The 9,397-nt window shown below is 36.8% G+C and overlaps 1 pseudogene; it reads right to left on the bottom strand.

Annotated features, from left to right (window-relative positions):
• Nucleotides 1–2,439: 2,439 nt before the first annotated feature.
• On the bottom strand, nt 2,440–2,533 carry LOC134501672 (U2 spliceosomal RNA; annotated as a pseudogene).
• Between the last annotated feature and the right edge of the window lie 6,864 nt (nt 2,534–9,397).

Below are 9,397 nucleotides of genomic sequence, written 5' to 3'. Positions count from 1 at the left end.
GAAGCTTCTAAGTCATTTTCAAATCCTTATGTACAGTCCATTGTCCCACAATGGTATACCAGCTGTAGCTGGGCAAAGCAATCCCAGTCTGCCTTGAGATGGTGATGTAACTGAGTATCGTCACTATAGTGCTGTTATTAGATATTTTGATTATATCTAGCCTTAGGGCTGTAATAAACTTGATGATGATGATACCTCATATTGATGGTTTCCCCAGCAGTTTCATGCATCTTTTCCTTCACCATCACTACAGGTATTTCTTCACTGTCTTCATCTCTCAAGGTCCTTTAGGTAATGCTCTTTTAGCATGACATTACTATTCTGCTTCTGTGATTAGGTTTACAAATTATACCATGCTATGATGTGATTTTGTTTGGCTAAGTACAGTGTGTATCTGATATTATGGTTTGTAACTATAGTTTATATCTTACAGTTATGTTTGAGAAGACCACTACGGCTTGTTTAATAAACTATCTTTAAACTATGTTTAAAACAATCCATGGGTATAATGGGCAATACCTTTGCATGATGACTTCAAACACAGGCTTTTTAGGTTAAGGTTTTTTAAAATGAAAATACTAATGTTTATGATTCTAAGACTGTTTTCATATTTCAAATATTTCATATTTGAAGATTGTGTTAAATGTTATTAGACTTGTTTGCCATCTTTAAGTTTCCTTCTTCATAGTGATATGATGTCAGTCAGTAGTAGAATACATGCTTTGTATGCAAAATGCCCCAGATTCAATCCTTAGCATCATCAGATACATCTGCAAAACAATCTAATGTAAAATGAGGACCAGCTACCATATAATGGCTAAAACCTATACTGACTGACATACTAACTAGAAGACCCGATGGCCTGCCTGGAATATAATGCAGCATCTGGGTTCACAGATTTCAGCCACTCTTGACTTCTCCTGGTGATTAATTTCCTTTTTCGAAATTGGGCAGTAGGGCATCTGCTACCTTGGATTTGTTCCTTAAAAAGAGGGAAGAGTTGACTGAAGATATTAAAGTAGTGGAAACTTTGAGTGTAAGTGACTGCACTTTGTTCAACTTCTTTCTTTTAAGAAAAACCTGGTTAAAAAACAGTCAAATGGAAGCCATGGATATTAGAGAGGCAAATTTTGATAAACTAAGATAAATAGTAAAGAAAACACCGGGGTGGGAGGGGAGGGTGGTTAAACTTCTTGAAACTGCAGTTAAGGATCATGTAATCTCAAACAATACCATGAGGAAGAAAATTTGAGGGCTTCTAAAGAAGCCAGTATGGTTGAACAGGCAGCTCACGAAGGAGCTGAGACTAAAGAATGATGCTTATTGGAAATGGAAGACAGGGCTAATAACCAAGAAAATCTACAAAGCTTCAGCCCAGAGATGGTAGTTTGGATGGTATAGACTGGAATGAACACAAGAGGGGAGAATTCAGTAAGGATGTTGTAAAGGAACTTCTAGGTAATTGGAATGCCTTCAAGTCCCCAGATTCTGATGAAATGCACCCTAGGGTACTGAAGGAGCAGGTTGAAAAGCTGTCAGAGCTTCTCTCAATTATCTTTGAGAGAGGAGCTCTGAGTCTCTGGTTGACTAACCAAAGTCAGAGTCAGCATTAATGGCTGTACATTTAGGTAGAGAACAGTAACCAATGGGGTCCCACAGGGATCTGCCTTTGGGCTAGTATTATTCATCATTTAAATTAATGACCTAGATAATAGGATTGATAGGCTGCTTATTAAATTTGTGGGTGACACAAAGTTGGTGTCTGGCCAATACCAAGAAAGACAGAATGAGACTGCAATATACTCTGGATAGATGGAATGAGTGGGTGAAAGGAACAAGATGCCCTTCAACAAGAAGAAATGTAAGTTGGGAAGAAAAATGTAGAATGCATGTACAAGGAACAAGATGCCCTTCAACAAGAAGAAATGTAAGTTGGGAAGAAAAATGTAGAATGCATGTACAAATTGGGCAATTTGAGGCTTAGAAATGTTGTATTGGAGAAGGACTTGCATGTGGCCATTGACAACAAGCTGAAGATGAGACAGCAGTATGAAACAGCTGCTGGGAGGGCTAATGAGTTCTAGGCTGCATTTGAGGAAGCATTGTATCAAATATGTGGGAAGTCCTTAGTTCCCTGTATTCCCACAGGCGAGAGTACACTAGGAGTGCTGTGTATGATTCTGGGCATTGCATTTTCAAAAGTATATTGATGGACTAGAACAGGTTCAGAGGAAGTCGACAAAGATGATAGATGGATTTGAGAACAGGATTTGAGAACAGCCTGAGGACAGGCTGAGGGAATGTGGAATGCTTGATCTGTAGAAAAGATGACTGAGGGGAGACATGGTATCAGTGTTCAGGTACATAAAAGGCTCGCATGGGGAAGATGATTTGGAACTATTTCCACTGCCACAGAAGCTAAGACCAGAAATAATGGCTAAAAGTTGCAGCTACTCATATTTTGTTTAAATATAATAGAAACTGATAAGAACAGATACTACACTTGATCTTAGCCAAAAGGCCGAGAAGATCAGAACACTATCCACCCTATTTGTCAGCAGGAGATCTGTCCTCTGTCTTCTTCCCCAATCACCAATTTGTTCAACCCAAGTGTTGCTCCTTCTGAACAATTATCCAGCTACAGCACCCCGAGAAAACCAGCGAACTGACAATGATATCCTGCTAACAATCTCTCAGTCTTCTCATGGAATATAGCTGGTTGGGCTTCAAAAGAAGCAGACCCTGATTTTCTTGGATTTCTGTGCCAATTTGACATAATCATATCATTGTGAGCATTCTTTGACCTTTTCCTAAAGTTCTGCTCTTACTTGCAGTGATTAACATTAAGCATTAAAAAGATAACAAAGTTAAACATAGTTAAGCTAGGCATGGTTAAACTAACAAAGCTTTTTAATTATCTGGTTTCAACTCTGTTACAAAGGCATTCTTGGTGTCATTAATCTTTAGTAATGCTGGTGTGATAAAGGTAGGGGAAATGTATGGTTGAAATAGTGTAACGTTATAGATATTTTGTAACGGAGCTTACATACTACAGAAAATGTGTTTATGCTTTCGTAGTGTAATGCTTTTGTCGGTGTAATCCCTGGATTTTCCTGGACAACGTTTCTTATCTGAACATTGCTGTAGAAGTGGTAGGACAGCAGGTGGCTGTAGAAACCAGCAAAACTAACCTCTAAGAATAAAAACCCTTCTTTTGACTGCCTCTTCTTCCTCCAATTCTAAATATGTGCCAGATAACAATCAGATTTGTCAGACTTCCTTGTTTCTCAAATGAGAAGTTCATACATTTTTTTGGTTGAATTATGCCGGCATCACAGTTGATGCAAGCCCTGACAATGTCAGAAGATGTTCTCATTCTTGTAAAAGACTGTGATAATTGATGAATGACCAGGTTGCTGGACCCTGACAGCCTAGACGCCTGGCCTTTGCACTTTGCCAGCTCAAGCTTTACAAGTGTGAAATAGCCAATTACTAGAATACCTATTGAATGTAACAGACCAATGAGGAAATTGCTACTGTGGGACACTATGGTCGTAGAGATGGAGGAAGGCCAAGATAAAGTTCTGCTCTAAGCAGCTGCGCTCACCATAGTTTGATAAGATTATTGGATGGCCAAGTGATGAGTATCAGGTATTTCCCCATTTAAATTGCAAGTGTCTTGCTTTGTATTGACTTAAAGTTTATGATGCATGTTACCATCATGTTACTCTGGTCCTAATTTGCAGAAATAAATCCTCCTTTTAAAAGGTAGTTAAATAGGTAATAGGGATAGTCATGGCCATAGATTTTGTGCAAAAGCATTAAATACAATTTTTGCTTGGAATGAAAAGTCATATAGTGTGCAGAGTGTTAATACTTGGCAGCCATTTGCTATTGACAGAACAATTTATCTTGATAAAGGACAGTGAAAAATTCCAATCTATTCACTGACATCACATTATCAGCAGTAATATATGACTGCATCTAAATATTAGGTTGAGTTCAGATACAGCTGAAGTGTTTCTGGCAATTTTCCTGTAAATATATTGTGTACTGGACAATGTAAAAGTACTGCTTTTACCATGACCTATTTTTAGGTAGGATTTAAAGTTTTACTATGTTTAATTGAATAGACCATAATATTTCCTTTTTTTGGGGGGTTAGCTTGTTTCTTTTTGTAAGGATTTTGGCAAGAAAATGGGCATTGCTAGATCTGACAGAGCATAAATAGCAGTCCAGAAAAGGTAGAAGCTGTATTTCCAACTGGACCAAAGAACTTCTCATAATCATGTTCTTATAGTCAAAACAGAGATGCAAGGATTTATAAAATGTATTTCAATAGTTAACTATACCTTTGCATTAAGCATATACAGAACTGTGGGAGAAGCTTTCAAACTGGTTGTATAAATATCCAGCTTGTACAGAGGAAATCTTCTATGGGAGAAAGGCTATATCTGCACAATATCACAATTTCAATCCAAATTAAAATGGGAACATTTTAATTAGGCATAGTCCACTGAAAAATTTTTTGGAGCGTGCGAGTGTATTATCTGTTTTTACAATCCTCGTCACAAAGCCTAGAGGGTAGAAAGTAGGGTAGGCACAAATTGTGTTGCATTGTATAGTGTTTTGAATTCTCTTCTGAAGATGCCATTACCCTCTGAAGACAAAAATTATTGCTTCTCTGCAGCACAATCATTCTGTTATTTTAGAGACCATTTTTGAAGAGTAAAAGGGTTCAAATATATTTTTAAAATGAAGTGAAAACCAGATCCATTTCTTCAAAGAGAGGAGCATAGCAAAGGATTCTGTTCCAAGGAAGAGAAAAAAAATATCCTCTTTTCCTGAGCTCTCATATCTTTGCACCACTTCAAAACTTGCTACTTACTGTCTCCTTCAATGGAATGTTCCTTCAACTCCAGGTACCAGGAAGACTCTAAGGTCATTATTGAAGTTACTATTCATACCTCCAACCTCCATCCCACAAAAGAAACCAACAACTGGCCTTTTAAAAGCCAAGCACAACATAAGAAGGAATACAATTTAAATAAAGACGTTCCTAGCCTGTAAATATTCAGGCTTTAAAGCCCTACATGGCATGGGGCCAGGTTACCTGAGGGACCATCTCATCCCCATAACATCGACCTGCCCTACCTGGTCAGGCAGAGAGGGCATGCTACGGACCCCATCAGCAAGGAAATTCCATCTAGCGGGGTCCAGGAGGCGGGCCTTCTCAGCAGTGGTGCCCACCCTTTGGAATATCCTGCCCCCGGAGTTGAGATGGGGTTCCTCGCTCCTGGCCTTCTGGAAGAATTTGAAGACTTGGTTCTGCCACCTTGCTTGGGATGGGGAAGGTAACAGCTTCACCTGGGGGTGGTTGGTGCCATAGCACCCATATTGATTGTGATTCCATCTCCTCTTGGATTTTACATTTATTATCTTATTTATATTTTTAGATTGTAATTTAGGTTTATATGTTATTATTACTTTTATTGTAAACCGCCCAGAGTCCCCCGTTGGGGGGAGATGGGCGGTGAAATAAATTTAAATAATAAATAAATAAATAAACACTCAGTCATTTGATTCAGATCAGTGCCAAAGTAGCTTAGCTATATTTTAGTTGCAACTTTACTGCCCAGGTGAAAAGTTCATGTTCTGTATTAAATTTGAGCTCTGTGTACTATTGTACCAACCAAAGTAAGCATCAATGAAAGGTTTGTCTTTTAAAAAATCATATGGCTATACCATAGAAAAATAAAATTAACACCCAAAGTGGAGCTCAGGTAGCAGTGATACTTAAAATACTGTAAGGAATTTCCATGCTTATGGGTGACTCAGGCCTTATGGTACTGTCTATGTTGTTTTTATCTTCCAATAAAGGTAGGACTTATTTTGAAATGAAAATAGAAACTTCTTACACATGGACTGCAGTTAAATTATATGAAAGTCTTACTTGCAGGCATGCCAGTCTCAAAAAAAGAAACCTATAGAAAATCTCATATCTTAACAATCTCATTTACATGGGAAGGGCAGTTATTGTCTAATGTACAGTACATTCCAATTTTAAATTGGCAATGTGTTCCCAGGTTAAAAATAATTCTGAACATCCTAGTTATCTTTTATTTTCATTGTATAATGAGAATTTCCCAGTAGACATCAGACCATTCTCCCTTGATAGCATTCAGGAAGATGCTGAAAATAGCTGTTCTAGAGAATGCTTTAGCCAGTCTTCGCTATCTTTTATTTGTACTTTTATTTTGCTTCATTTCAACTTTTGTGTTATATCCCTGTCTTGTTTTTAATTGTTTTATTGTATTGTAAGACTTATCATGGGTGTTTTAAAGTTTTTATATCATGTAAGCTGCAGAGAGTTACATGGATTGTGGCAGGATACAAATGAAATAAATAAAAGACATTTGTAACATTAAATTTCACTACAAACTCTTTATGTTCTTTGTCAATCTTACATTACCTCATAGCATTACTGTTTGTTAAACATAACTGTGCTCTTTATTTTCAGAAATTGTTTTGTTAACTGTCACTCCATGAAATTGATTTTTTTTTGTGAACTCAACTGCATAGTAGAGTCAGGATGTTAGTTTATTGGAGCTTTGGTGTGTGTATTTATTAATTTATTAAATTTCTCTGCCACCCATCTTGTGCACAACGACTGTTGTATATACAGGTTATATGGGGGAATTTATATTTTTATAGCCTTGACTTCATTTTGCTTTGCTTTTCAGTGGATTGGGTTTGTTTTATGCACATCACTCAGTTTCTTGGACAATCAGGCAGCCATAGAAATTTGATTAATAGACATATTTCATTACATTGCCATTATTTCTATATTCTATTAATAATAGTAGTGATAAAAATATATTTTGTTTTCCAATTCAGAATGCCCATATCCCATTTTCAAAAATATTCATGTGGAACAACTTGGAAAAAGTTACCTATATAAACTTGAGATAGCTTTTTCTCAGTTGTCATGGCTCAGAGAGATAATGTATGTCCCATGCATGAAGATGTCAGCAATGGCAGATGATACTTCTGTTACTGAGGTTGGTTCTTTGATCTTTAGATAGGTATGGGCAGAAGAATAGTTGAATTTGCACCTTAATATGAACTTTTATTTTATTTCAGTATCATATTTTCTTGTTTTTGGGATTGTATAGTTCTTGAATGTTAATAGCGTACCACAAGTTGTTTTCCTATATATTTCTATAGAAGTGTATAAAACATATAAATCTGCATCCTATTCTAGAAAAACACCTTAAATTGCATATATTCAGAATTTCATAAAAGGAGAAATTCTTGTACAAATATTTTTGCAGACTTGTTTTTAAAGAAGTCACAGACTGATGCAGAAAGAAGTCAAAACAAATTTGAACTTGGAAGTGTAACTGGGAAAAATAAATTGACAGGTTTGTTCATCCCTTTCTAAGTCTGGGGTGACCTTTTCCAATCAGGTATTTCAGTGACTGCTAAATAGAACAGGATGCTTCTGTAAGCTTCAGTTGCTTTGATTTGGGGAGCTACATAGTCTTCTGTTCTTTTCCCAATAAAGAGGAATAGCTGCCTTGATGCGTATCATAGATCTGTTCTATTACTAGTGGAGTTAATGGCAGTGCAGTACAAAAACTATTGCTCCAGAAGAAAATGAATCTGCTGAAATGGATGGCTGGTTGCACAGCCTGTCATTCTGTTCTTTTTCTCTTAAGTTAAACATAAGGTTTGACAGGTTGAGCACAGGGCACAACTGATCATTGTACTGTACAATAGGTGGTACTATATAATCAAACTAGCTTTTTAAAAAAAAATGCATTGCAGTTGTTATAAACCAAGGTGATAACTTGTGTGTTAAAATCTTGCTGTATAGCAGAATCTAACGATAATTTGAACGTGTATCCAAATTTGATGAACTATACTTTTGTCTAAGTCATCCCACTTTTTTATTAGGCCTTTAAGAAAGTAATACAGAGCCAGTTTGGTGTCGTGGTTAAGGCATCAGGCTAGAAACTGGGAGACCATGAATTCTAGTCATGCCTTAGGCACAAAGCCAACAGGGTGACCTTGGGCTAGTCACTTTCTCTCATCCCTAGGAAGGAGGCAATGGCAGACCTTCCCAAGAAAACAGCAGGGACTTGTCCGGCCAGTATCCGAGAATCAAACATGATTGAAAGGAACAAAAAAGAAAAGAAAGTTATAATTAAACATTGTGCATAAGCGGTGATACTGTAATACAAGTAATTTATTTAAATTTATCCAGATGAAACAAATGTTTGTTTAGATTGTCTCTAGGTACCTGCCTGCAAAATACTGATATTTCAGCCCTCTCAGCTTTTTACTTTAAATGTGCAATTCACTGGCCAAACAGAAATATGAATGCTGAATTTTGTTTTCTTTGGTGTTGTCCCACCTTAAATTGATTGAAAATGTATAGTTTCTTTTATCTTCCTTCCAAGAAGTGTCCTGAAAGTAGCTTAGGTCACCTTGTTTCTTTCTTCCAAAGACAAACAATTAAGCCCTGTCAATCTCTTATTCAGCATGCTGTTCAGCTGTGTGTTATGGCAGATTAAACCTATGTATTAACTGTCTTTAGAAACTTTCTGTCAGAAGTTTGTTCCAAATCTGAGATCTGAGGACTCATCCTCTTCGTGGATGGTGATATGGAACTTCTTAACCCTTTTCAGGAGACATCTTCACCAGACAAGTTCTCCTCTTGATGTATCATTCAGTCCATTAGGATAGCAAATGGTCTACATGTAGAACATCCCCAAATTAAGTTTGAAATTTTGGAGAGCTGCTACTAATTAGTTTTGACAACTGATGCTAGACCAGTGGAATGACTTATTTAAGGCTGTTTCCTATTCCTGTGGTTTGGAGTAGTTCCCTTTATTTTAGATGTGGCAAGATTTGTACCCTTGCTATAATTTAGCCCATGGCTGCTTCTAATGCTATGGTGCAAAAAGAGAATTGTATTGTACAGGCCAAAGCAGTATCATACTCCAGTTAAAGTCTATAAAGCCATTTAGCCTCAGTTCACTTGTCTTTTCAAAATCCAAAGTAGACTTACCTCTTTAAAGCAATAGAGGGTGTACCAAAAGTCAGGCCCCATAGACAATTTATTATATAAATTACATTAAATGTTCAAATTGGTTGCCATGTTCTTCTAAGCGCTTCCTTACTCATTTGATGCATAGCCTTTGAACATGCTTAACTACAGTAACAATTTCTCTGAAAAAAGTATTAAGTAACAAGGCATATTGTGATTGGCCTACAGGGCCTGATTTTTGGTACACTCTGTATTGTAGAGATGCAAGAACAGACTCCCATTCTTACCATACTTTGTTCTTGCTATTTAGTTGTTTATAATTCTGCTTTTTTCATTATTACT

Source organism: Candoia aspera, chromosome 7 (assembly GCF_035149785.1).
Source record: "Candoia aspera isolate rCanAsp1 chromosome 7, rCanAsp1.hap2, whole genome shotgun sequence".
Lineage (NCBI taxonomy): Eukaryota > Metazoa > Chordata > Lepidosauria > Squamata > Boidae > Candoia > Candoia aspera.
Note: the sequence above shows the minus strand (reverse complement) of the source record. Positions and strands in the feature narration are given on the sequence as shown.